The sequence below is a fragment of the Schistocerca nitens genome, unplaced genomic scaffold (genome assembly GCF_023898315.1).
Source record: "Schistocerca nitens isolate TAMUIC-IGC-003100 unplaced genomic scaffold, iqSchNite1.1 HiC_scaffold_466, whole genome shotgun sequence".
Taxonomy (NCBI): Eukaryota; Metazoa; Arthropoda; class Insecta; order Orthoptera; family Acrididae; genus Schistocerca; species Schistocerca nitens.
This window is the reverse complement of record NW_026045999.1, coordinates 2698122-2723834: the sequence shown is the minus strand read 5'-3', so window position 1 is coordinate 2723834 and position 25713 is coordinate 2698122. Positions and strand designations below refer to the sequence as shown.

The 25713-nt window shown below is 39.0% G+C and overlaps 1 protein-coding gene and 1 non-coding gene across 5 annotated transcripts in view; both read left to right on the top strand.

Moving 5' to 3' along the window:
• The window catches only part of LOC126232229 (uncharacterized), a 75718-nt gene that overhangs the window by 6934 nt on the left and 43071 nt on the right, over positions 1–25713 (top strand). For 2 of the 4 annotated variants that reach the window (XR_007544692.1, XM_049942522.1), the window contains exons 1-2: positions 15486–15991; positions 17180–17269. The gene's annotated coding sequence lies outside the window, so the exon portion shown is untranslated. Of the gene's footprint in view, positions 1–15156; positions 15456–15485; positions 15992–17179; positions 17270–25713 lie in introns of those variants that run through there. The other 2 variants (XM_049942523.1, XM_049942524.1) reach the window with 2 other exon arrangements.
• Positions 8818–8892, top strand: Trnat-ugu (transfer RNA threonine (anticodon UGU)). Its single transcript has one exon. It is a non-coding gene; the product is annotated as a tRNA-Thr (tRNA).

Here is a 25713-nt window from a genome sequence, read left to right as displayed (position 1 = left end):
ATTACAACAGTTGTTCATATAAGGAAATGAATTGAACAGTAAACTTTGCTGACATATTCCAAAGGTGTGGCTGAACAAAAGAAACTTGTTTTTAAGCAGTCCTAAATTACAGACAGACAAGATATACTAGTGAGAAAGTAAGGAAAAAAAACTGTGATTATATGAAGTAAATGTTTTTGTGTGTTTTCAATCATAATGTATAAAATATTGTACCAAAAACCAATGGAACAGTCAGTCAATCCAATTTCTATTCAATTTGTGCACACAATGGGACATCAGCTACCCTAGGGGAAAAGCTATTTTTGTGAGATCTATCTGACGAGTGTTATCTCGGAACTTTCAAACCGGAAGACCCGAAATGCACTCTTTAGTGTGGCACAAACAACCAAACGAAGTAATGTAGACCGAGTCTTAAAAGGAACCACACTACCATTCGACAGTAATTAATTATAGTATAATGAAGCAAAGGGGAGGAAATGAAGAATGTTTATGAGAGCTAGGGTGTGGAGCGAAGGGGCAGACCAAGGTGGAGAGAAAGAATTTACTGAAAGAAAGATTTACAGGATGGAAAGATTATGGGAACAGGAAAAATTTTTGGTTGTGTGTGATGGGTGCAGTGGCGACCGTTGTTGGCAATTTTTTTATAACGCAGATGTGGTAAAGTGATGTACACAACGTTAAATCTACCGTAGTCTGCTGTATTCCTGTCGGTACTTTTCTATAAGGCTCCATCGCAAGTACACTTTCAGTTGCGCGCGTTTTAAGAAGCTTTTGTGCTTGTCGAAATGGCGTGACGTAATTGCCTCAAATACATATGGATTTGGCAAACAACGTGCACGTTTCACGGCGTGCACAACTAGGACACTATACTCCACTACAAGTTTACGTCAATGCCACACTGCATACTGCAGCAGAGTTTTGCCCACATTTGCTTGGCACAAATCCATCTAGACAGTAGAACACTCCTCACATATGCCAGTTCACTCACTATAAAGTAAAATTAGATCGAACAATAGTATATGTTTTGATGAGACAGAAGCATATTTTGTGGGATTCTGAATGAGATACAGTATATTAAGTTTTGGTTTTTATCATGCAGTAATACATTTGAGGCACTAAGAATCACAAAGAACATCATCGTCGATTGTGAGACGGTAGCATATATTCATGCTTCTGACATTTGTTGATTTCTCTGATATTCACTGAAATTAGGGATAGAAAACTATGTGCTTTCGTCCCTTATGGTTCTCATTGCGTCACCTGTATTTGAGTCAAGTGACCATGTTTGTAGACAGTACTACTTGACTTTAAATCATTTCCACAAATGGCTGTTTGTATTTGGAGTTGGTTGCAGGAATCGGCTTTTGTATACAGTGTCAACATGAATTCTGTTGATTTTGTTTTAGATGTTAACAGAAAATAAAATTACCAGGAAAAGTCGACCACAAGAAAACTAGGGTCTCCCAGACCAGATCCGTAAATTAAAAAAGTGACGAAATCAAATAAGCCTGGCTACAAGCAAACATTTAACAGAGAATTGTATAATAAGCATAAGTTATTGTGTGCATGCAATGTAAGAATGTTAAATTTTCAGCCCAGAACTTAATTCGCAAACTAAGACATGTGTTAGGGATCCTGTACATTTGTACAAAAAAATTAAAAATTACGAAAAATCCCATTTACACAATAATGCGAAACAGAGAGTATCAAAACTTAAACGTTATTTCGTTCTTGTCCTATCTGTACTTCATTATGTGTAAAACAACAAAATTCAACAAAACAGTTCTTTCTGTTTTCAAACAAGTTATGTGTTATTATCAATATTATTATTATTATTTATTATTAGTGTTATTAGTAATAGTATACTGTTATTATTATTTATTATTATTGCCATTATTATTCCATCCCATGGAGGGAATGAACAGGGCAATTAAAGATGTAAAAGAAAAATACAAAAAGATTATTTTTGCAGATGATATGGTAATATGGGGCGATGAAGTGGTAGATGTACAGATGCATGGAAAGAAATAATGAAAAGATATGGATTAAAAATAAGTAAAGATAAGAGTGAAGTAATGGTATTTAGAAGAATAAAAGGGATCAACGTGAATATTGCTCTGAATGGAGAACCCCTTGAAGTAGGAGCCAGTTTCACTTATTTAGGGATTGAAAGATCTAGAGATGGAAGAATAACCAACGAAATTAATAGCAGGTTACAGAAGGGATGCAATTTCTACCAAATAATAAAACACCTGATTGGGAATAATGAAGTTTCAGAAAAAGCAAAAGAGTTATTACTTCCCTATTGTTGCCTAGGGAGGAGAAACATGGGCAATGACAGAAAGGAAGTGGAGCAGACTGCAAGCAGGGGAAATGAACTCTCAGAGCAGTTAAGGGAAAAACAAGAATGGATAGAGTAAGGAATATAGATATTAGAAAGGACCTCCAACAAGAAAGTACGAGAGAAGAAATCGAAAAAACGGGAGTAAGATGCAAGGGCATGTTAAGAGGATCCTCGGGCAGAGACTTCCCAAAATTATGGAAGAACTAAAGATGGATGGGAAAAGACATAGAGGGCGCCCGAGAACACGGTGGAAAACGGGAGTGCGAAAATTTGTGGAAAGGAGAGGTGTGACCTGGCAGCAAGTGGAGGAAGAAAAGTGGTGGGAGGACCGAGCCAAATGGAGAGGACTCGTCAGCACCCAGACCCGGCAGTAGCTGGAGCGGGATCTGGATACACACACACATTTACACACACACCATTATTATTATTTATTGTTATTACATCATTGGCAGGGGCTCTAGTTTCATAAAAAAAATGTTGATAAACTAACTGTTATACTATGATGCTATTAATTTCACAATCTCAAATTTATCTGAATCTAAAAATTTTTGAACACCCAGAGTGTATATTCACGAGCCACCAATGGTGGGTAGGCTAAAAGTGACAGCAGTATTATTGGTAGTAGTATTACTGTTATTATTATTTATTATTATTACTGTTATTATTATAGTTATTGGCAGTGGCTGTAGTTTCATTAAAGAAAATGTTGATAAGCTAACTATTACACTAGGATGCTATTAATTTCGCAATCTCATATTTATCTGAATCTAAAAGTTCGTGAACACACAGAATGAATATTAACGAGCCACCACTGGTGGGTAGGCCAAAAGTGACAGTTATTTAGCTCATCTGGAGGGCAATTGGCAGCCGCATAGGCCAGAGAAGCGGATGGTAGGTGGAAAAAGCAATGGTTGAGGACGACATTCACCCACGTGTGTATTATCATATTCATATAAATAGAAATATGTACTTGTACATGCACAATTCATTTATATACCTAAACTATATTGGTACTCATTTTGTAGTTGTTACTGGGCATCACATGCATGCAAGGCTTATCAGTCTGAGCATCATTGACTGCAAATAAAGAGTTTTGTTTCAACGATGCTTTACACTTAGAGTGCATCAGTTTAATAGGATGTATGCACAGTGCAGTTCATCTATCCTTACATGTTCTTGCTGCTACATGTGCTTTAGCACAGGTGCAGGGTAATGTAGATGTCATCTATAGAAGCAAAGCATGCTTCATCTTGTATTCCTTCACTCTGACCATTTTATTGTGGTGGCTCAAATGTGTAAACTGGTGTGTTGTTTTTAAAGAGCACATTGTTTGAGAATGGAAAGTGTGATGTTGAGTGAGGATTAAAAGATACGAGAAATGTGTAGCTCCAGAAAAGGTGAAAATGTGCTTTACAAACAACATTATTTACTGCAAATACGGTAACTATTTACTTACATTAATTTTTAACAGAGCCAAAGAAGATAAGTGGACTATAACTACTGGTATGTAATTACATAATGTTAAATCTCTAGCATAAAAACTTAGCCACCAATTCCCTTACATTTTGTAACACCTTTAGGCAGCTTGCTCATAAGCTTTACGATCCCTTTCATCTTGCATAAGCCATGGATCCATCCATTGTTACCGAAATGTGCAACCTTCAGACTTCTGAACTTCTCAAACGTGTCTGCTTCCCAGTCCAGAACATGGCCAGCAGACATGTTTACATAATTCCAGAATGAGATTTTCACTCTGCAGCGGAGTGTGCGCTGATATGAATCTTCCTGGCAGATCAAAACTGTGTGCCCGACCGAGGCTCAAACTCGGGACCTTTGCCTTTTGCGGGCAAGTGCTCTACCATCTGAGCTAGCGAAGCACGACTCACGCCCGGTCCTCACAGCTTTACTTCTGCCAGTATCTCGTCTCCTACCTTCCAAGTTTGCATTCTTCTGTAGCACCACATTTCGAAAGCTTCTATTCTCTTCTTGTCTAAACTATTTATCGTCCACGTTACACTTCCATACATGGCTACACTCCATACAAATACTTTCAGAAACGACTTCCTCACATTTAAATCTCTACTCGATGTTAACAAATGTCTCTTCTTCAGAAACGCTTTCTTTACCATTGCCAGTCTACATTTTATATCCTCTCTACTTCTACCATCATCAGTTATATTGCTACCCAAATAGCAAAACTCCTTTGCTTCTTTAAGTGTCTCATTTCCTAATCTAATTCCCTCAGTATCACCCAACTTAATTCGGCTACATTCCATTATCCTCGTTTTTCTTTTGTTGATGTTCATCTTATACCCTCCTTTCAAGACACTGTCCATTCCGTTCAACTGCTCTTGCAGGTCCTTTGCTGTCTCTGACAGAATTACAATGTCATCGGCAAACCTCAAAGTTTTTATTTCTTCTCCATGGATTTTAATACCTACTCCGAACTTTTCTTTTGTTTCCTTTATTGCTTGCTCAATATACAGATTGAATAGCATAGGGGATAGGCTACAACACTGTCTCACTCCCTTCCCAACCACTGCTTCTCTTTCATACCCCTCGACTCTTATAACTGCCATCTGCTTTCTGTACAAATTGTAAATAGCCTTTCACTCCCTGTATTTTACCCCTGCCACCTTCAGAATTTGAAAGAGAGTATTCCAATCAACATTGTCAAAAGCTTTCTCTAAGTCTACAAATGCTAGAAACGTAGGTTTGCCTTTCCTTAATCTTTCTTGTAAGATAAGTCGTGGAGTCAGTATTGCCTCACATGTTCCAACATTTCTATGGAACCCAAACTGATCTTCCCTGAGGTCGGCTTCTATCAGTTTTTTCATTCGTCTGTAAAGAATTTGCGTTAGAATTTTGCAGCTGTGACTTATTAAACTGATAGTTCGGTAATTTTCACATCTGTCAACACCTGCTTTCTTTGGGATTGGATTTATTATACTCTTCTTGAAGTCTGAGGGTATTTCGCCTGTCTCATACATCTTGCTCACCAGACGATAGAGTTTTGTCAGGACTGGCTCTCCCAAGGCTGTCAGTAGTTCTAATGGAATGTTGTCTACATCGGGGGCCTTGTTTCGACTCAGGTCTTTCAGTGCTCTGTCAAATCTACCATTTCATCTTCATCTACATCCCCTTCCATTTCCATAATATTGTCCTCAAGTACATCGCCCTTGTATAGAACCTCTATATACTCCTTCCACCTTTCTGCTTTCCCTTCTTTGTTTAGAACTGGGTTTCCATCAAAGCTCTTGATATTCATGCAAGTGGTTCTCCTTTCTCCTAAGGTTTCTTTAATTTTCGTGTAGGCAGTATCTATCTTACCTCTCGTGAGGTAAGCCTCGACATTCTTACATTTGTCCTCTAGCCATGCCTGCTTAGACATTTTGCACTTCCTGTCGATCTCATTTTTGAGACGTTTGTATTCCTTTCTGCCTGCTTTATTTACTGCATTTTTATATTTTCTCCTTTCATCAATTAAATTCAATATTTCTTCTGTTACCCAAGGGTTTCTACTAGCCCTTGTCTTTTTACCTATTTGATCCTCTGCTGCCTTCACTATTTCATCCCTCAAAGCTACCCTTTCTTCTTCTACTGTATTTCTTTCCCCCATTCCTGTCAATTGTTCCCTTATGCTCTCCCTGAAACTCTGTACAACCTCTGGTTCTTTCAGTTTATCCAGGTCCCATCTCCTTAAATTCCCACCTTTTTGAAGTTTCTTCGGTTTTTATCTACATTTCATTACCAATAGATTGTGGTCAGAGTCCACATCTGCCCCTGGAAATGTCTTACAATTTAAAACCTGGTTCCTAAATCTCTGTCTTACCATTATATAATCTATCTGATACCTTTTAGTATCTCCAGGGTTCTTCCATGTATACAACTTTCTTTCATGATTCTTGAACCAAGTGTTAGCTATGATTAAATTATGCTCTGCACAAAATTGTACCAGTTGGCTTCCTCTTTCATATACAGAGAATAACAGCAGTCCTATCACACTTCCTTGGGGCACTCCTGATTATACCCCTGTCTCTGATGAATACTCACCATCATTGACAATGTATTGTGTTCTATTACTTAAGGAGTCTTCGAACCACTCATATATCTGGGTACCTATTCTGTGTGATATTTATCATCCAATATAAAAGATGGTGCTGCAAGCCATGCTGGACAGCAACACAGATATAGCCTATGATTGCAGAGGATGTCACCTTAGCACATGCCATCTCCATGGTATCATGATGTAATTGTGCCAATCAGGTGCTGTTCACTGGGCATAAAAGCGAGAACCTCACCAGTTTTATGACAGTCAGACTTAGTCCCTGCTGATGGCTGTTATGAGAAGCTTGGGATTTCATACAAATTTGACGTGGCAAGTTAACAGAACTGTTATCCATGTGAGTAACATTACTGTCTAAAACCAGTAGCTCAGCATCTTACAGAAATCTCTTCAGGGTCATTGGGGGCCTTACACTTACATGCCAATATATTTACTCCCCAATAGTATTTGCTGTTAACAACACGTATAATTTTGCTATGTTCAGTAAAATGAACTTGTAAAATACTGGAAGTAAAAATAATGTCCATGTGGACTTCATATCCCTGCCTACGATTCAGAATGGAATTTTACATTCTGATACAAAAGGCTTTAACAGGTTGCTGCTAGACATCAGGCAGGAAACTGGAAATCCTAAGATATTAAAAAAATACTAATAAAAATTATTTTATTAGCCTCTCCTCCTATAATTAACTATAATTAATCATAATGTTTCGACTCATGGATACATATGCTGGTTAACACTAAGGTTCATATTAAACAGAATTTTAATATTGCCATTATAAGTAAGGCTGACAATACTCTTTGTAAAATAATGAAATGCTTCATATGATGTATGAGGGAAAACAGCAGTTGAATAAAAAACTGTTTCTAGCTTTCACGACCATTAGTTCCTTCCTCTGGGAGGATGGATATGTTTTGCAAGATTGGGAATGAGGGGAAGATCACTTAGAACACCAGTGTAGAACACTTGTGTGACCCATTCATAAGTACTGCTCCAGTGCTTGAGATTCCCACCAGGTCAGATTAAACCAACACATTGAAGCGACTCAGAGGTGGGTTTCTAGAAAGGTTACTAGTAGGTTCAAACAATGTGCGAGTAATGTGAAGATGTTTGGCAAACTCATATGAGAATCCCTGGAGATAAGACAATGTTCTTTTTGTAGAACGCTACTTAGAAAATTTAGATGATATGAGAAATCAGGGATCATATGGAGTCATATAGAGAGCCTTTCTTCCGTCATTCTGTTTGCTAGTGGGACAGGAAAGAAAATGATTTGTAGTGGTAGAAGGTAACCTCGACCATGCACCATGTGTTTACTTGTGTAGTATGAATGTATATTAAAATACAGAAGAAAACTGTGACCGCTTACTACGTTAAAAAATATTGTATTGTATGTGAACCAGAGACCTAGCAGCAACAGAGCTCCCCCCTCCCCCCCCCCCCTCCCAGGGAATGTCTCACACAAGATGAGTGTAGCCCCTATGTTTACATGGTAGAGTAATGGTGGTGTACACGTACGTGGAGAAGTTGTTTGCTGCTCAGATGGATAGAGCGTCTGCCATCTAAGCAGGAGATCCCGGGTTCGAGTCCCGGTCGGGGCACACATTTTCAACATGTCCCCAATGAAGTACATCAACGCCTGTTTGCAGCTAGGGTGTCCATTTAATTATCATTTCATTTCTAGCAAAGTTGCAAGGTCATCCACGGTAACTGTTCTTTCGGGAACAGGTACTACCGTCATATATAGTTAAAATATGGCTTCCCAGCCATTGACCTTCTTGTGCGAACGCACACGCTATGCCCGAACTCGTACGGGACTTGGTAGATTAATCTTCCACGAGTAATGAGTATGATGGGCAAACATCTATTAGGCACACTACGAATGTAGTGGTGTGGACATGTTGGGAATTTGGATCTCACGGGGAGCGTGCAAGGGATAAGTCCCTGCAGACGCACTATCCTCTGTGCCCGCGGTGGCTCAGATGGATAGAGCGTCTGCCATGTAAGCAGGAGATCCCTGGTTCGAGTCCCGGTCGGGGCACACATTTTCAACATGTCCCCAATGACGTACATCAACCCCTGTTTGCAGCTAGGGTGTCCATTTAATTATCATTTCATTTTTAGCAAAGCTGCATGGTCATCCACAGTAACTGTTCTTTCGGGAACAGATACTACCGTCATATATAGTTAAAATATGGCTTCCCGGCCATTGACCTTCTTGTGCGAACACACACGCTATGCCCGAACTCGTATGGGACTTGGTAGATTAATCTTCCATGAGTAATGAGTATGATGGGAAAACATCTATTCGGCGCACTACGAATGTAGTGGTGTGGACATGTTGGGAATGTGGATCCCACGGGGAGCGTGCAAGGGATAAGACCCTGCAGACGCACTATCCTCTGTGCCTGCGGTGGCTCAGATGGATAGAGCGTCTGCCATGTAAGCAGGAGATCCCGGGTTCGAGTCCCGGTCGGGGCACACATTTTCAGCATGTCCCCAATGAAGTACGTCAACGCCTGTTTGCAGCTAGGGTGTCCATTTAATTATCATTTCAATATTATTATTATTATTATTTATGTTGATGGACAGTAGAGCTGACTTCTTGGTAGTCCACTTACGTTTTCATGAGAAACACTCAATTTTTCATTAGTTGCATGATAATCGCTATATTTACTGCTCTTTTGGCTAATTTAACTTCCCTAAGAACAGAAACACTGTTATCTACCTTCTCAAAAAAAGAATTCCTTGGTCTCAGACATCTTTTCTCTTTGCTGCCACATCCCCCTCGTTTCCAGTGCAAGTGTGGTGTTACAGCTGAAGTTGACTCCAATAAAGCATCCTCAGGTCTGCAATGCCTGGTTTTGAGTAATGGTTTTGTTGACAATGGTGCAGGTAGAGCAGTTCCCCACAGTCGTTTAATGAACAAAGTAAGAGCATATGGACTATCAGACCAATTGTGTGATTGGGTTGAAGAGTTACTAGATAACAGAACGCAGCATGTCATTCTCAATGGAGAGAAGTCTTCCGAAGTAAGAGTGATTTCAGGTGTGCCACAGGGGAGTGTCGTAGGACCGTTGCTATTCACAATATACATAAATGACTTTGTGGATGACATCGGAAGTTCACTGAGGCTTTTTGCGAATGATGCTGTGGTATATTGAGAGCTTGTAACCATGGAAAATTGTACTGATATGCAGGAGGATCTGCAGCGAATTGACGCATGGTGCAGGGAATGGCAATTGAATCTCAATGTAGACAAGTGTAATGTGCAGCAAATACACAGAAAGAAAGATCCCTTATCATTTAGCTACAATATAGCAGGTCAGCAACTGAAAGCAGTTAATTCCACAAATTGTCTGGGAGTACGCATTAGGAGTGATTTAAAATGGAATGATCATATAAAGTTGATCGTCGGTTAAGCAGATGCCAGACTGAGATTCATTGGAAGAATCCTAAGGAAATGCAGTCCGAAAACAAAGGAAGTAGGTTACAGTACGCTTGATTGCCCACTGCTCGAATACTGCTCAGCAGTGTGGGATCCGTACCAGATGGGGCTGAAAGAGGAGATAGAGAAGATCCAACGGAGAGCAGCACACTTCATTACAGGATCATTTAGTAATCGCAAAAGCGTTACTGAGATGATGGATAAACTCCAGTGGAAGACTCTGCAGGAGAGACTCTCAGTAGCTCGGTACGGGCTTTTGTTGAAGTTTCAAGAACATACCTTCACCGAGGAGTCAAGCAGTATATTGCTCCCTCCTACGTATATGTTGCGAAGAGACCATGAGGATAAAATCAGAGAGATTAGAGCCCGCACAGAGGCATCACGAGACTGGAATAGAAGGGAGAACCGATAGAGGTACTCAAGGTACCCTCTGCCAAACACCATCAGGTGGCTTGCGGAGTATGGACGTAGATGTAGATTTGTGTTATTGTTGTTGACAAGGCTCCTGCCATTAGCTCCAGTGGTGTTGTTTCTCCTGATGTGGATTCTGATGCTGCTCCCATTGTTCTCAGAGCTGCTGCTGCTGCTTCTGGTACTGTTACTGATTTTAGATAAGATAGTGCTTCTGAAGCATACGTTTGTTGTACTGCTGCTGCTGGTAAATTCTTCCTGATGTTGACTGTCATTTGGCATAAATACAATGTATGATGGACATTGGACAATATTTCAGAGCATAATGATATTAGAGAATTAGTCTTGTTGTAACTCACATAATCAGACATACTGTCAAATATTTCTTTGTTAAAAAAGCATTTAATAACTTTTTTAATGCATTTATATGATTGGTGCTCTTAATAATTTCTGGCTGCTTATTATAGAATGCTATACCTGAATGACAAGTATCCTTTTGAAACAGAGGTGTGCTGGAATAGTTTACATGACTATTTTACCTTAAGTTAGCATGGTTCTCATCCACTGCAGTGTTTAGAATAGAGAAGTCTCCTTCTTCATCATAGTTTTTCAACACTCTTTCTAAAATGTAAATGCAGGGAAGATGAATAATACTGTAATCTCTTTAAAAAAAAGCTTACATAATCTTCTATTGTTTACTTTTCATTATGCTCTTTTTCGGTCATAAATGTAGTTATGGCACAAGGAGAATTAACCTCCCCCCCCCCCCCCAAAAAAAAAAAAAACAACTCAATATCTTAACAGTGAGAGTATCTGGGAAAAATGCACAGTTTTTACAGTATTGTGAGTTACATTGCTTGCTAGCTCTCTGATTGCATATGTTAACTTAGAGAGTTGTGAGGCTAAGAATGTTGTGTGACAGTTCTCCTCTACATTTTTTTGTAGGCAAGGAACTAGAATGTTGGTTTCAGTCGCACTTTGAATATCCTGGCTGTTTACTTGAGTTACTGGCTTCTCTGCATTTTTATTTTGCTAGATCTGAATGTGGAAAGTAACTTTTTTTTTTTCTTTTTCTATAGAGCTACTGGGAAACTTAATGTGCTATGACAAATGTAGAAGTGGTATAGTCATAATTATCTTTTGATTCAGTAAGCAGTATTGCTTCTGCATTCTTTACACATGAGAGCAAGTCATTAATGTAGACTAGAAAGAGAAATGATTCTAAGACAGAACCCTGCAGCACACTGTGTGACAGTAAGGATGCCTCTGAAAAGCAGTTCTGGGCAGTGCTGCTGTACTTGTATATGACCTTTGTAATCTGATATCAATTACTTAAATAGGCTGACATCTCAGCCAATCATGTAGCAGACCTCGCACATCATAACATTTGAGTTTGTTAAATGACTTGTAACATCAAAAGCCCATGTCAAATCTAAAAAAGTAACTGAAGTTTTGGAGCATTTGTGAACTGATTCTAAGATGAGGCTGACAAGATTAAAAGCAGTACTCCCAGTGAAATGCTGTTGTCTGAAATCATGTAGGCATACTGCTGGTACGGTATATTGTTCTGACCAAAACATTTTGCTAGCTGAACTAGGAACACTCATTCACAAATTTTTTTACAAGCTGGATAATAATGCTACAGATACATAAGTCTCCTTCGTTATGTAGAGGTATTATTTTTAGCAGTTTTTAGAAGATCTGTGAAAATGTCTTAGTACAGCAAAGAACTGCGTGTGTCTAATAAGGGCCTGAAAATAAAGTTTGCTGATATTTTCATTGTGTGATTAGGTCTGTCATCAACATCTGCTGAAAGACAGTGTATGGTTTTTAATAGCTCATCTTGACTAACATGACAGAGGAACATGCTGTTTTTGTTGAGTTCAAGAGTTGCAAGTTCCTAGGTGTCTTTCACAACTAATTTTTGAAATTTTTCAGTCACTATATTCTACATCTACATCTACATCCATACTCCGCAAGCCACCTGACGGTGTGTGGTGGAGGGTACCTTGAGTATCGCTATCGGTTCTCCCTTCAATTCCAGTCTCGTATCGTTTGTGGAAAGAAAGATTGTCAGTATGCCTTTGTGCGGGCTCTAATCTCTCTGATCTTACCCTCATGGTCTCTTCGCAAGATATATGTAGGAGAGAGGAATTACTGCTTGACTCCTCAGTGAAGGTATGTTCTCAAAACTTCAACAAAAGCCTGTACCGAGCTACTGAGTGTCTCTCTTGCAGAGTCTTCCACTGGAGTTTATCTATCATCTCCATAATGCTTTCGTGATTACTAAATGATCCTGTAAGGAAGCACAATGCTCTCTGTTGGATCTTCTCTATCTCTTCTATCAACCCTATCTGGTACGGATCCCACACTGGTGAGCAGTATTCAAGCAGTGGGTGAACAAGTGTACTGTAACCTATTTCCTTTGTTTTCGGACTGTATTTCCTTAGGATTCTTCCAATGACTTTCAGTCTGGCATCTGCCTTACCAACGATTAATTTTATATGGTCATTCCGTTTTAAATCACTCCTAATGCCTACTCCCAGATAATTTATGGAATTAACTGCTTCCAGTTGCTGACCTGCTATATTGTAGCTAAATGATAAAGGATGTTTCTTTCTATGTATTCACAGCACCTTACACTTGTCTACATTGAGATTCACTTGCCATTTCCTGCACCATGCGTCAATTCGTAGCAGATCCTTCTGCATTTCAGTATAATTTTCCATTGTTACAACCTCTCGATATACTACAGCATCATCCGCAAAAAGCCTCAGTGAACTTCCAATGTATCCACAAGATCATTTATATATATTGTGAATAGCAACGGTCCTACGACACCCCCCTGTGGCACACCTGAAATCACTCTTACTTCGGAAGACTTCTCTCCATTCTGTTATCTGGGAACTCTTCAATCCAATCACACAAGTGGCCTGATAGTCCATATGATCTTACTTTGTTCATTAAATGACTGGGGAACTGTATCAAACGCCTTGCGGAAGTCAAGAAATACAGCATCTACCTGGGAACCCGTGTCTTTTCAATTGTGACAAAGTACAAATCCATAACAAAATAGAGCAATATTGTTATGAGTTTCCTTTTCCCCATTAAGTTGCCATACAGTTTTCCATAATGCATTAGTCTTGTTTGACTACTCCCTGGATCAATGAGTCATTTTCTGTTGACTCTGGATTTTTTATAACTTGCTTCAGAACTAACTTATACTTGTTTAATGATGTGAAACGTCTGGATGATTGTTTGCTTTTGAAAGTTTAAATGAAGCTCTCTTTGTCTTACAGGATACTCTGACTTTTGCTGTAGCCCAGGTCTGTGGTTTGTTTGTTTGTTGTTGTTTTTTTTCCCTTGAACTTCTATTTAGGATAAGCTGTTTCAAAATATTCACTGAATTTTGTTATGAAATAGTAGAACCTGTCATTTGCTTTAGGTGTTCTAAAGACATTACCCTACAATTCATTGGACAGCAGCAGCTGAAAGTATTGTTTATTTAATATGCAGAAGTATCTATTATATACAATAGATTTATCCTAAGATAAATGATATCTGAGGGGTACTGTAAGTAACTATGCCAGATGATCATTATATCCTGTACCAGAACTGAACGTTTGTGCTGTGTACCTGCCCACGTAGACACAGCTCTAGCCAAGTAGAGTGGTACTATTATTTGGAACGAGAGTTGGTTGGCAATCAGGCTTTCTGATTAACTTTTTTTTATATGCGTTTTATATTTGTAATTTCGTGTATTTTGTTTGTCCCGTTCAAATCCTGCACTCCCTGTGGTTGTCTCGTTAGTTTCGTGTTCCTCTTCAAATTAGTTTGGTTATATTTTTTTTTCTTGGGTGATGGCATTGTTTACGCCTGTTCGTGTCTGGAAGGGGGGACGTTTTGATAGCCATATGGCTCAAGGTCGAAATTGCTGTGTCAGCCATCTTGATGACGGCCGGTATCGGACACCTCGGTTATTCCTTCTTAGGAATAACAGAGGAATATGTGTGGCATCTACTACTCCTAAGACTTATCGAAATCCAGTCATTGAAAAGAACTCATTGCTCTGTCTGTCTGCTTCCCTTTTCACGCAATTTTATAAATTTTGTGGGCAGCCTTAGCGAAAGGATACAAATATTTGTGTAATGAGCACACCAAATCAAGTAGCTATAACTTTGCTAATCTATAAATAGCTACTGCAACTCTATGCTCTATTGCCAGTGGCTCAGGAACAAAATAGATGGCTAGAGACAATCCGTTAGTGTAACATACATAGAAGCAGGAATGTCTCTCTTTTCCTAATGTGGAAGTATTTCAGCCATTCCCATTCCCCAGAATGCTGGAGTACAATTACGTTCCACCCGTGATCACTTTGCATTTTCCTCTACAAAGAGCGCGATCTTGGAGGGTGCAAAATAAAAGTTTCGCAAGGAATAAATATGTTTCAAAGACATCGTAGCATGAATTCACTCTCATTCATTACAAATTCGTATTCTCTCATTAGGGGAAACATCACAAATGACACGAATAAATTATTTACAAATATTGAATTCATCGTACTACGTGCTGATGACTTAAGTGTGAACCCAAACAGCTGATTTTCAGAGGCAATTTGTGTAAAACAAATGACGATCGAGAATCCGATATTGACCGAACCAGAATATCAAATCACACTGCAATATGTACAACAATGGTAAACGGATTTCGAAATTTAGTTTTTGTCTCTCAGAAACTGTGTCGCATGCAAACATAGCAAATGTTTGTTGATGACAAAAATTCTGTTCTCGGAATTTGAATGCTCATTCCATAGATATTGCAAAAACGGAGCAGTGGTTCACTCTTCCACAGCTTAATTTCTCAGAACTAATGCTATGCCTGTATTGGCTGTTCGTAGAAGACAAGCAGTGTCCGTGTTGTGTTTCAGAGGAATATGTTAGGAGAGACGAAAAATTGTTTTGGCATTAAGCTCCCGCCACGTTTCAACACTATTACCGTTTGCTTGAGCTTATGAATCAGTTTGTGATTGTCTTGTAATTGTGTGGCAACTGCGAGAACGTTGTAGTATTTTAATGATATTGAGCAGACACACCAGTGTTTTCATTCTAAATGTAAACAATTGTTCACCCTTGGCGATTTTAATGATTGATTGGGACAGCATGTGAATTGCGTATTTTCTGAGGGTGTAAGTTTTAGGTTCGTGTCACACGTACTTAATTTTCCGACGAGTATTTCATGCTTAGTGTAATATACATCCATTTATGAAAAATACAGGGTCTGCGTGCAAGTATAGCACTTTATAGCATATATATAACTTCGCAAAATAAGCTGCTTAATTTATGTATTGCAGGAGTTCCACCATGCTTTGAGAATCTGGAGTGTGTGCTTACAGAAACAAATAGCGTAATAGAGTCCTAGTTTCTGTTGCAGCCTGAATCCGCGAATCTCAACGCGAAAGTATAGTTGCAAATGTAGCGTGATGTACGTTCGTCATTGCAATAACTTGTATGTCTTATTTCCGATGTCGCCGAAAATTTATATTATGTGATTAAAGTCTTAGCCCCGCAGAGAAAATTCTAGTCTACTTTGTGTGTGAATCAGAATATTACGAATGAACTATCTTTTTCCGCCGGCAATAGATTATTCATTATATTGAGTTCCCATGACTCATTACGTGAGTTGTTGCCAACATCAGCACGCAACACAACAGCAGGTGACACAGTAAGTGCGCTTTTACCAATACCTCCGGCCGAAGAAAAAAAAAAAAAAATAATAATATATTCAGTGATACTTATTGGGATTGCGTTTGGCTATAACCGTTAACTAATTGCCAGTATGAGCATGTAACGCAGAAGTTGCCGGTACTGTAAGTTCATCTCAGCCTCTTTCCATCGTGCCGATAGTTACTTTGAACGGAAATACAGAAGCGTCCGCTCCCACCCGTCTGCTTTGACCCATGACGTCACAAATATGGCGGAAACAAAAACAAACACACAATTTCCACAAGAAGCCTAATGACACTAACGGGACAAGCGCGGGAAATGGGGTGTTTTGGGTGGGGGGCAAACTAAATATAAACAAATTTAGACGCCTTGCGTAGCTACAACGTGTAAGTGAAGACAGCCATGCATGAATACCCACCCACCTCTCCAGGGGTCGTAACCCCTGCAACCCATAGAAGATAAAGATTCTTCAGTAGCTGATTAGTGTTTTTTGTCTTAAAAAAAAAAGTCTCACGGGATAGAACGAACAGATCAGAAAGATAAATATAATAAACTAAAACAGAAATTCGAGGAAACATAATTAAAATAAGTAATAAGTGTTTTTAAATTAAAAAAAAATCTCACGAGATAGAACGAACAGATCAGAAAAGTAAATAAAATAAGATAAAACAGAACTGGAGACAGCCACACTCAAACCAAACTCCGCGCCGTCATGACGTCACACACGACAACACCCATACGTCACGGGTCAAAGCCGACGCGTGGGATCGGACGCTTCTGTCGACCCCTTAGAACGGGGGTTGCAGCTATGAACGCACATTTAATGCTATAAAATCGTGGTTAACAACCTGGTGAACAGTCAGTAGTGGTAGTACCGTTTCAAGTTGTGCCTGTCAGCCTGAAACTAGATATTGCAGTGAACAAAATGTGGGTCTAGAAATTAAGGACTTTAAGTGCAGAATTCGTGACTGAGAAATGCAAATTCTATTCTTTATAAACCGAAAATTGTAAATCAACGTACTTGTCATTGGCCTTTCTTTGTTCTTCAGTTAATGTTTAACTTGTCAATGTAGTGGCTGTCATTTCCGGTCGCCGCTAGTGGACTGAAATATCCTATTTAAACTGTATCTCATAGTAAAAATGGAATCAGAATATGATTGTTTCTATCCAATTCCTTGGTTTTCAGGAACTTAGAAGTGCAGTAATGGACTACAATAAACCTGTTTGGATTGGAAAAGAGGGAACAAATGAAGTATGTACTGATCCAGACTTTGTGGTAAGTGGCCTCTATTTTTTACCATTGTTTCTCTAATCTGTGTTTGTGACGTGGTATGTGAATAACCGTAAATTGTCATGATGCTAGAAGTATAAGTAATTCAGTCTAATTAAAAAAAAATCTGATATCCTGTCAATTTTAAATGCAACAATGCACAACACTGCATAAAATATGGTGCATGGTAAATGACACAAGGGATGGAGGAGAGAGTTTAAATTTAATGTTTAATAAATGTCAAAGATTAACATTAAATAATCACTCAGCAGCTTTGATAAGTTTGCATTAAAGTTGTTCCTCTAAATGGTAACTTTAATATACAACATACAGAGAAGATATTGTAGGGAATATTAGCAATGTAGGTAAACATAAAAATAAAACAAACTCGAGTAGTGCACATTATATTTTATCCATAGCATTGTAAAGGGATTGTGGTTTCTTTATGAATATTAGAAGTGTTGTTGTTAAGTTTTACGTCTTGATTACAATGAAAAACAAATTAAAAGTTCCATATTACCAGTTTCAGTGTTCTAACCATCCTCAGATATGTGGAAGTACACAGTTGGCATCAACATACAAAAGTGACATGTTTGTTCTTTATCACCATTTACTGCACTGTCATAAATGATAATTGTAAAATTGCAATAATATTACAGAAAACCAGTGTGGTTAATGACATAAATAATAAAGCTGCTTTTACATGGGCATGAAATCTCATGTATCATGTTTGTATTAGCATCCACCTTTGTCAAAGTGCAGGAGGATAGTTAGTTATTGAATCTGTTTGTGAATATGAATAAACATGTTTCATTATAGAGAGAGAGAGAGAGAGAGAGAGAGAGAGAGAGAGAGAGAGAGTCGGTTTTGTGCGACCGAACCCAGTTCCCTCTGAGCAGCCATAGCGTACGGATCTCCGTGCCGGCACGTTCACAGGAGCTCAGTCCGTCAGTTCACCTGATGATGGCGACATGTATGATCGCCGAAATATTGTGCCCGTTGGACGCTATAGACCGGCAGCATACCCGTGGATGTTTTGATTAGATGAAACATCAGTTCTGAAGATTTGAATACTGATTAATTTTATTATTGTACCCCCAAAAACTACTGAAAGACTGCATGACAGTCTTTCATTTCATTTGATGGCCTGAACATTTTGAATTCCTCTCAAGATCTATTTAGATTTTATATTCAATGAAAGCTACAAACATTTCTGAAGTTAATAAAACTTTTTCAGTCAGTGTATGTGTCTAGTAAACAGATACATTCAACCATTCTCTCCACTGCTATAAAAGTGGTTCACATGACTTTTGGTAGCCTCCACTTGGAAGTTGTACGACTGAATGCATATGTGGCAGTTTCCATTCTTGAAATGAGACAGTTGTGTATTTTCTCCCCTTGTGTAAACTGTTACCTTCAAAGGATTTAATGGGATGATCTCTAAGTAGGTAGATGTTACTACTGAATGATGGAAGCCCAAAAACCACCCTCGTTACTTTTTTCCTGCTCTGTCACTCACAATGAAAATTAATCTAAAATTGTCATCTGAGACAGTGTTCAAATTGGATATTGGTTTTTATAATTATAACAACTGCTACCACTGTCAGCAAAACATTTTCTCATTGCACTTTTCATCTATATTGGTAACTGAATTTGGAAAATTCCATTTTCCATAGTAATTCTCTGGAAAGTGATTATTTTTGTTGTTGATAGTGCTAAATACTTGTCATTTTTCATATGGGTTTGAAAGCTTGGTCTACTAGATTTGCAGGTGTTGTACAATTACCGATATCTGGAAGTGTGAAATTATAGATGGCGGTCTGTTAAATTTTTAATTACAAAATTTTTATCCACTTGTTAGTCAACATATCTTAACATTTCAACTGTAAGTGTACTGCTATCATATTATGTGCAATGTTAATATTCTCACTGACATCAATCGTGTAGTGTAACATCTGTAACATAAACAATGCAGATTTGGCACTGGTGACAGAGGTAATCCCACCAAAATATCAGTAATAACTTGTGAGGAATCAGACTAAAATTAATGCTAGGTCAACCTGTGGCACACTCAGTATTTTGTGGGAAATTCTCTGAGCTGAGTCTTTTTTGAAAATATCTACACCTTTGTTAAAGAGCTATATCTATATTCACTTCTTTCGAGCTGAATTGAAACAAGCCTTTTGGTCATACTATGAAATATATCACTTACTTTAAATCACTCAAGTTGGAAGCTTCCTTACTAACAGTAACAGTGCAGATGAGATCTTGACAGAGAATGTTGATTTCCACAACTAGGCCCAGGCTGTTTCCCTGTGCACATCAACTACCTAACAAAGTAAGTAAACATCAAGCTAAGTGGGACTCCACATCCAATATAAGAATAGCCCAAGAAAAATTGTATAATGATAAATATCCTCCCATGTTCAATCTTTATACTTTGAATATCTGCATTCCTTGTTTTTATGAACTCAATGTGAGAATTATCTTGCCCATATTAAGTGCATTTATTTGTGTGAATGGTCTGTCTACCATAAGTCTGAGTGAGTGGCTGAAAATGTTTTTGATACATAACGTCTAGTGTTTGGGTGTTTAGTCTTCCCTTATTATTTTTTTTCAAATAATCATAGAAACACAATTACCCACCACTTTTGCTTGTGCCCTATTTCCATTGTGCAACAGTACCTGTTTCTTGATAACTCAAAACTATGTAAAGTGCAATGGCTATACCAACATTTCAAGACAAGTTGTATGTGAAATGGCACCAGATGACAAACATGAATTATCTGACTGAAAATAGTACAGAGAGAAAGCAGAAGTACAGGACCCTAATTAATTTTCAGGTATGTCTTCACTGAACGTTTGCAAAATTTTATGTTCACTATAGTTAAACTAGATGTGGCTGACTATACATTGCTCAAAATGTATCTCAGTAAACACCTAACCAAAAACTATTCATGGAAGTGATTAATCTTGTGATGCTGTAGTAAGATGCGCAGAAATCATGGCTGCTTAATGCTCTCATTAGAGTTTAGGTCTAGATTTATGCTTCAGAAGAGGCAGTAGCAGATCCAGGGGGAGGCTAAGGTGCTGAAGCCCAAACCCCCCACCTCAAAAAGCATCTGGGTCCTCACCTGACAAATCTCAAATCAAGCTTGATATTATCCTGCTTTCTTAGTTCTATACTACCTACAATACAATTTTCATCACTTACCCTGACATAGTGTACTTAGGTATAGTATGTTCAAAATTTTCAATTTCTGTAAGAAGCTATTTACATAAGAGTTTTTAATCAATATGCCACTCATTTGTGGAGCAGCTATACCCATGCCCTACTACCATTGACACCCACTCAACAGTGATGGAGTCCCACATGGTACTTGAGATACAAGTGGCCAGGTTGCGAGTGCACGTGTTGCGCTGCGGTACACTTAGGCCTTTCTACATCTACATGTCTACTCCGCAATTCACATTTAAGTTCTTGGCAGAGGGTTGATCGAACCACAATCATACTATCTCTCTACCATTCCACTCCCGAAAAGCGCGTGGGAAAAACGAACATCTAAACCTTTCTGTTCAAGCTCTGATTTCTTTTATTTTATTTTGATGATCATTCCTACCTATGAAGGTTGGGCTCAACAAAATATTTTCGCATTCGGAAGAGAAAGTTGGTGACTGAAACTTCGTAAATAGATCTCGCCGTGACGAAAAACGTCTTTGCTTTAATGACTTCCATCCCAGCTCGCGTATCATATCTGCCACACTCTCTCCCCTATTAAGTGATAATACAAAACGAGCTGCCCTTTTTTGCACCCTTTCGAAGTCCTCCGTCAATGCCACCTGGTAAGGATGCCACACCGCGTAGCAATATTCTAGCAGAGGACGAACGAGTGTAGTGTAAGCTGTCCCTTTAGTGGACTTGTTGCATCTTCCAAGTGTCCTGCCAATGAAACGCAACCTTTGGCTCTCCTTCCCCACAATATTATCGAAGTGGTCTTTCCAACTGAAGTTGTTTGTAATTTTAACACCCAGGTACTTGGTTGAATTGACAGCCTCGAGAATTGTACTATTTATCGAGTAATCGAATTCCAACGGATTTCTTTTGGAACTCGTGTGGATCGCCTCACACTTTTCGTTATTTAGCGTCAACTGCCACCTGCCACACCATACAGCAATCTTTTCTAAATCGCTTTGCAACTGATACTGGTCTTCGGATGACCTTACTAGATGGTAAATTACAGCATCATCTGCGAACAACCTAAGAGAACTGCTCAGATTGTCACCCAGGTCATTTATATATATCAGGAACAGTAGAGGTCCCAGGACACTTCCCTGGGGAGAACACCTGATATCGCTTCAGTTTTACTCGATGATTTGCCGTCTATTACTACGAACTGCGACCTTCCTGACTGGAAATCACGAATCCAGTCGCACAACTGAGACGATACCCCACAGGCCTGCAGCTTGATTAGAAGTTGCTTGTGAGGAACGGTGTCAAAAGCTTTCCGGAAATCTAGAAATACGGAATCAACTTGAGATCCCCTGTCGATAGCGGCCATTACCTCGTGCGAATAAAGAGCTAGCTGCGTTGCACAAGAACGATGTTTTCTGAAACCGTGCTGATTACGTATCAATAGATCGTTCCCTTCGAGGTGATTCATAATGTTTGGATACAGTATATGCTCGAAAACCCTACTGCAAACCGACGTCAATGATATAGGTCTGTAGTTAGATGGATTACTCCTACTACCCTTCTTAAACACTGGTGCGACCAGCGCAATTTTCCAATCTGTAGGTACAGATCTAACGGTGAGCGAGCGGTTGTATATGATTGCTAAGTAGGGAGCTATTGTATCAGCGTAATCTGAAAGGAACCTAATCGGTATACGATCTGGACCTGAAGACTTGCCCGTATCAAGCGATTTGAGTTGCTTTGCAACCCCTAAGATATCTACTTCTAAGAAACTCATGCTAGCAGCTGTTCGTGTTTCAAATTCTGGAATATTCCATTTGTCTTCCCTGGTGAAGGAATTTCGGAAAACTGCATTCAATAACTCCGCTTTAGTGGCACAGTCGTCGGTAACAGTACCATCGGCACTGCGCAGCGAAGGTATGGACTGCGTCTTACCGCTTGTGTACTTCACATACGACCAGAATTTCTTCGGATTCTCTACCAAATTTCGACACAATGTTTCGTTGTGGAACCTATTAAAGGCATTTCACATGGAAGTCCGTGCCAAATTTCGCGCGTCTGTAAATTTTAGCCGATCTTCGGGATTTCACGTTCTTCTGAACTTCGCATGCTTTTTCCGTTGCCTCTGCAACAGCGTTTGACCTGTTTTGTGTACCATGGGGGATCAGTTCCATCTCTTACCAATTTATGAGGTATGAATCTCTCAATTGCTGTTGCTACTATATCTTTGAATTTGAGCCACATCTCCTCTACATTTGCATAGTCAGTTCAGAAGGAATGGAGATTGTCTTTTAGAAAGGCTTCTAGTGACACTTTATCCGCTTTTTTAAATAAAATTATTTTGCGTTTGTTTCTGGTGGATTTGGAAGAAATGGTATTGAGCCTAGCTACAACGACCTTGTGATCACTAATCCCTGTATCAGTCATGATACTCTCTATCAGCTCTGGATTGTTTGTGGCTAAGAGGTCAAGTGTGTTTTCGCAACCATTTAAAATTCGCGTGGGTTCATGGACTAACTGCTCGAAATAGTTTTCGGAGAAAGCATTTAGGACAATCTCGGAAGAATGAGGTATCGAGTTGTTGACAATAACTGTTGTCACGGTGTCCTTTCATTTTAGTCATATTTAGAATAAAATGACAGCACACAGTGTGTTCTTGGTTCATTGTTTTACTGTAAAGGAAGAAAAGAGGATGAATTGAGTGAACCAATATTACCTGGAAATAATGTCACTGACTTGTCGACTCAAGCTCATTGGATGCATCCTTCTGGATTATTTTGTATGTCACTGGAATTCATATGATTGTGACTAGTGGAGTTTGTGACATTTTACTTAGTTGAGTTCATTGATCTTTTGATCAGTGTGCTATGGGTGGCTGTGGACTTTAATCTGGGCACTCAGTTCTCCTTGCCTGCCCTGCAAGGGACAGTGTGAAGTAATATAAAATCCAGAATGAGATTTTCACTCTGCAGCGGAGTGTGCGCTGATATGAAACTTCCTGGCAGATTAAAACTGTGTGCCCGACCGAGACTCGAACTCGGGTAGAGCACTTGCCCGCGAAAGGCAAAGGTCCCGAGTTCGAGTCTCGGTCGGGCACACAGTTTTAATCTGCCAGGAAGTTTAATATAAAATCAATTATTGTGTTTGTTTGGTTTTAATACTTTGCCTGCCTGTCATTGCCATGAATTTCTTAGTTTTATACCACATTATTTACCTAAAATTGGTCAGAATCTCTTACAGGTTAAAGTATTAATCAATAAGACCAACTTTTACTATGAGAGCATCTTCAAAATCATGAAAAATTGAGCTGTTCCATACATTCTGGTCAAGTAGTTTAGCTGATATGTAAATTTGTAGGAATAGCTGATTTCTTAAGTTTTGAAGTCGGTACCATAATAGAAAAAATGTTTGTATTGATTGATGAGTATTATGTTGACTCCTTAAATGATTATTGCTAATTTTTAAATAACCTTGTTGAGTAGTTCCAAAGAGTTGTCTATCTGTTGGTAAATTGTTTGGATTACCGTATTTACTCGAATATAAGCCACACTCGAATCTAAGCCGCACCTGAAAAATGAGACTCGAAATCAAGGAAAAAAAAATTCCCGAATCTGAGCCGCACCTGAAATTTGAGACTCGAAATTCAAGGGGAGAAAAGAGGTTTAGGGTGCACCTCCAAATCGAAACAAAGTTAGTCCATTGTAATATGAGACACAATTTAGGTTGAATGAATGACGATACAGCTACAGTAGTTTGGTTCGAGTCGTAAGCTTAGCAGTTAAGCTTTACCAGGTAGCCATTGCTACGCGTCAGGCGCTCCGTCCGTATTTATACGGGTACTCTTCCTTTTTCACGTGCTTCGTCTGGTTTGAATCTATTGCTTATTTTGCTTCGATCTCATAAGTGCTGTTTTCTTTGTTATAGGTGTTTACGTCACTCTAAGCTGAAAATACATTACTGTACTGTGTCATGCATTGTTTGTCGCATTCTGATAGTGCGTGTTTACGGACTGTTGCCGCTCGCGGCATGGCTTGCTTTTGTGCGCGCTACTGCCGCTAACAATTAAAAAAAAAAAAAAAAAAAAAATAGAGAGAGAGGAATCGTCTCATTAGCGAAACAATGGCAAGAGACTGCTATTTGTTGTTACTTACACTGGTGTTTGTTTGATAATGATCAACAAGAACCAAATAATAGACTGCGTATGATAGGACATGTTCTGAACGAGAGTTTAGCGAAAATTTTTCTCCGTTTGAAAATCTTTGTGGCCGCTTCTTTAGTACATCAAATTCTGCACAGAAATTAGTCATCTTAGATTTGAAAATCTAGTCAGTTGCCGTGCTTCATTTCTGACTGTATCACTTAATACGAATATACACATGACACGATACATATATTCTTCCGCGTTTGCCGTTGTCTCACTCTAGTTTCGTAGTTTATTAGGTAGGCAAGATTTAAATGAGATAGCAGCAAACACAAAAGAAAACATGGCAAAATGTTTATATTCGTATTATTCTTATGGAGAAGAGAATACTGCATGTGATTCACAATTCATAAAAGTTCCTATTAGCAACCATCTCTTCTCACAGATAGGAAAAATTTCAGAACGTAGAGTTGGCCATATTGACAAACATCCCAAACAGTCTTGCCAGTCGGATTTTCGTAGTACATTGAAATTCTGCTACATTTGAAGATGAACAATACGGAGTTTGTATTTACTTCGTTGGATAATATATGAAAATGCAGTGGTCGAAACTCGGGGCGGAGAAAAAAAGCTCGTCTTCCACCCTATTTTTTAAAAAAAAAATTATTTACTGACGCAGAGGTTTTGGCGCCAGTATTTATCTTTGTGCCTACAAACCATGCCTGTGTAGCGCTACATATATTCGACAGCGGGAGTTCGTTGTGGCGGCACCTACCAACATTTTTCAGAACTCCCGCTTGCTTTGCACTCGATTCTAAGCCGCAGGCGGTTTTTTGGAATACAAAAACCGGAAAAAAAGTGCGGCTTAGATTCGAGTAAATACGGTATGTATAATTCTCTATTTCATGTAAAAGTTATTGCTTTTGTTTCCTGTTGTTAGAGCCTGAACCAGTACTATTGGGAGTGGCTAGTATATAAACTATGTGCACTGAAAATAGTTTTGCTATTTCAGAAGGATGTAGGTTGCAGTAGGTACTGGGAGATGAAGAAGCTTGCACAGGATAGAGTAGCATGGAGAGCTGCATCAAACCAGTCTCGGGACTGAAGACCACAACA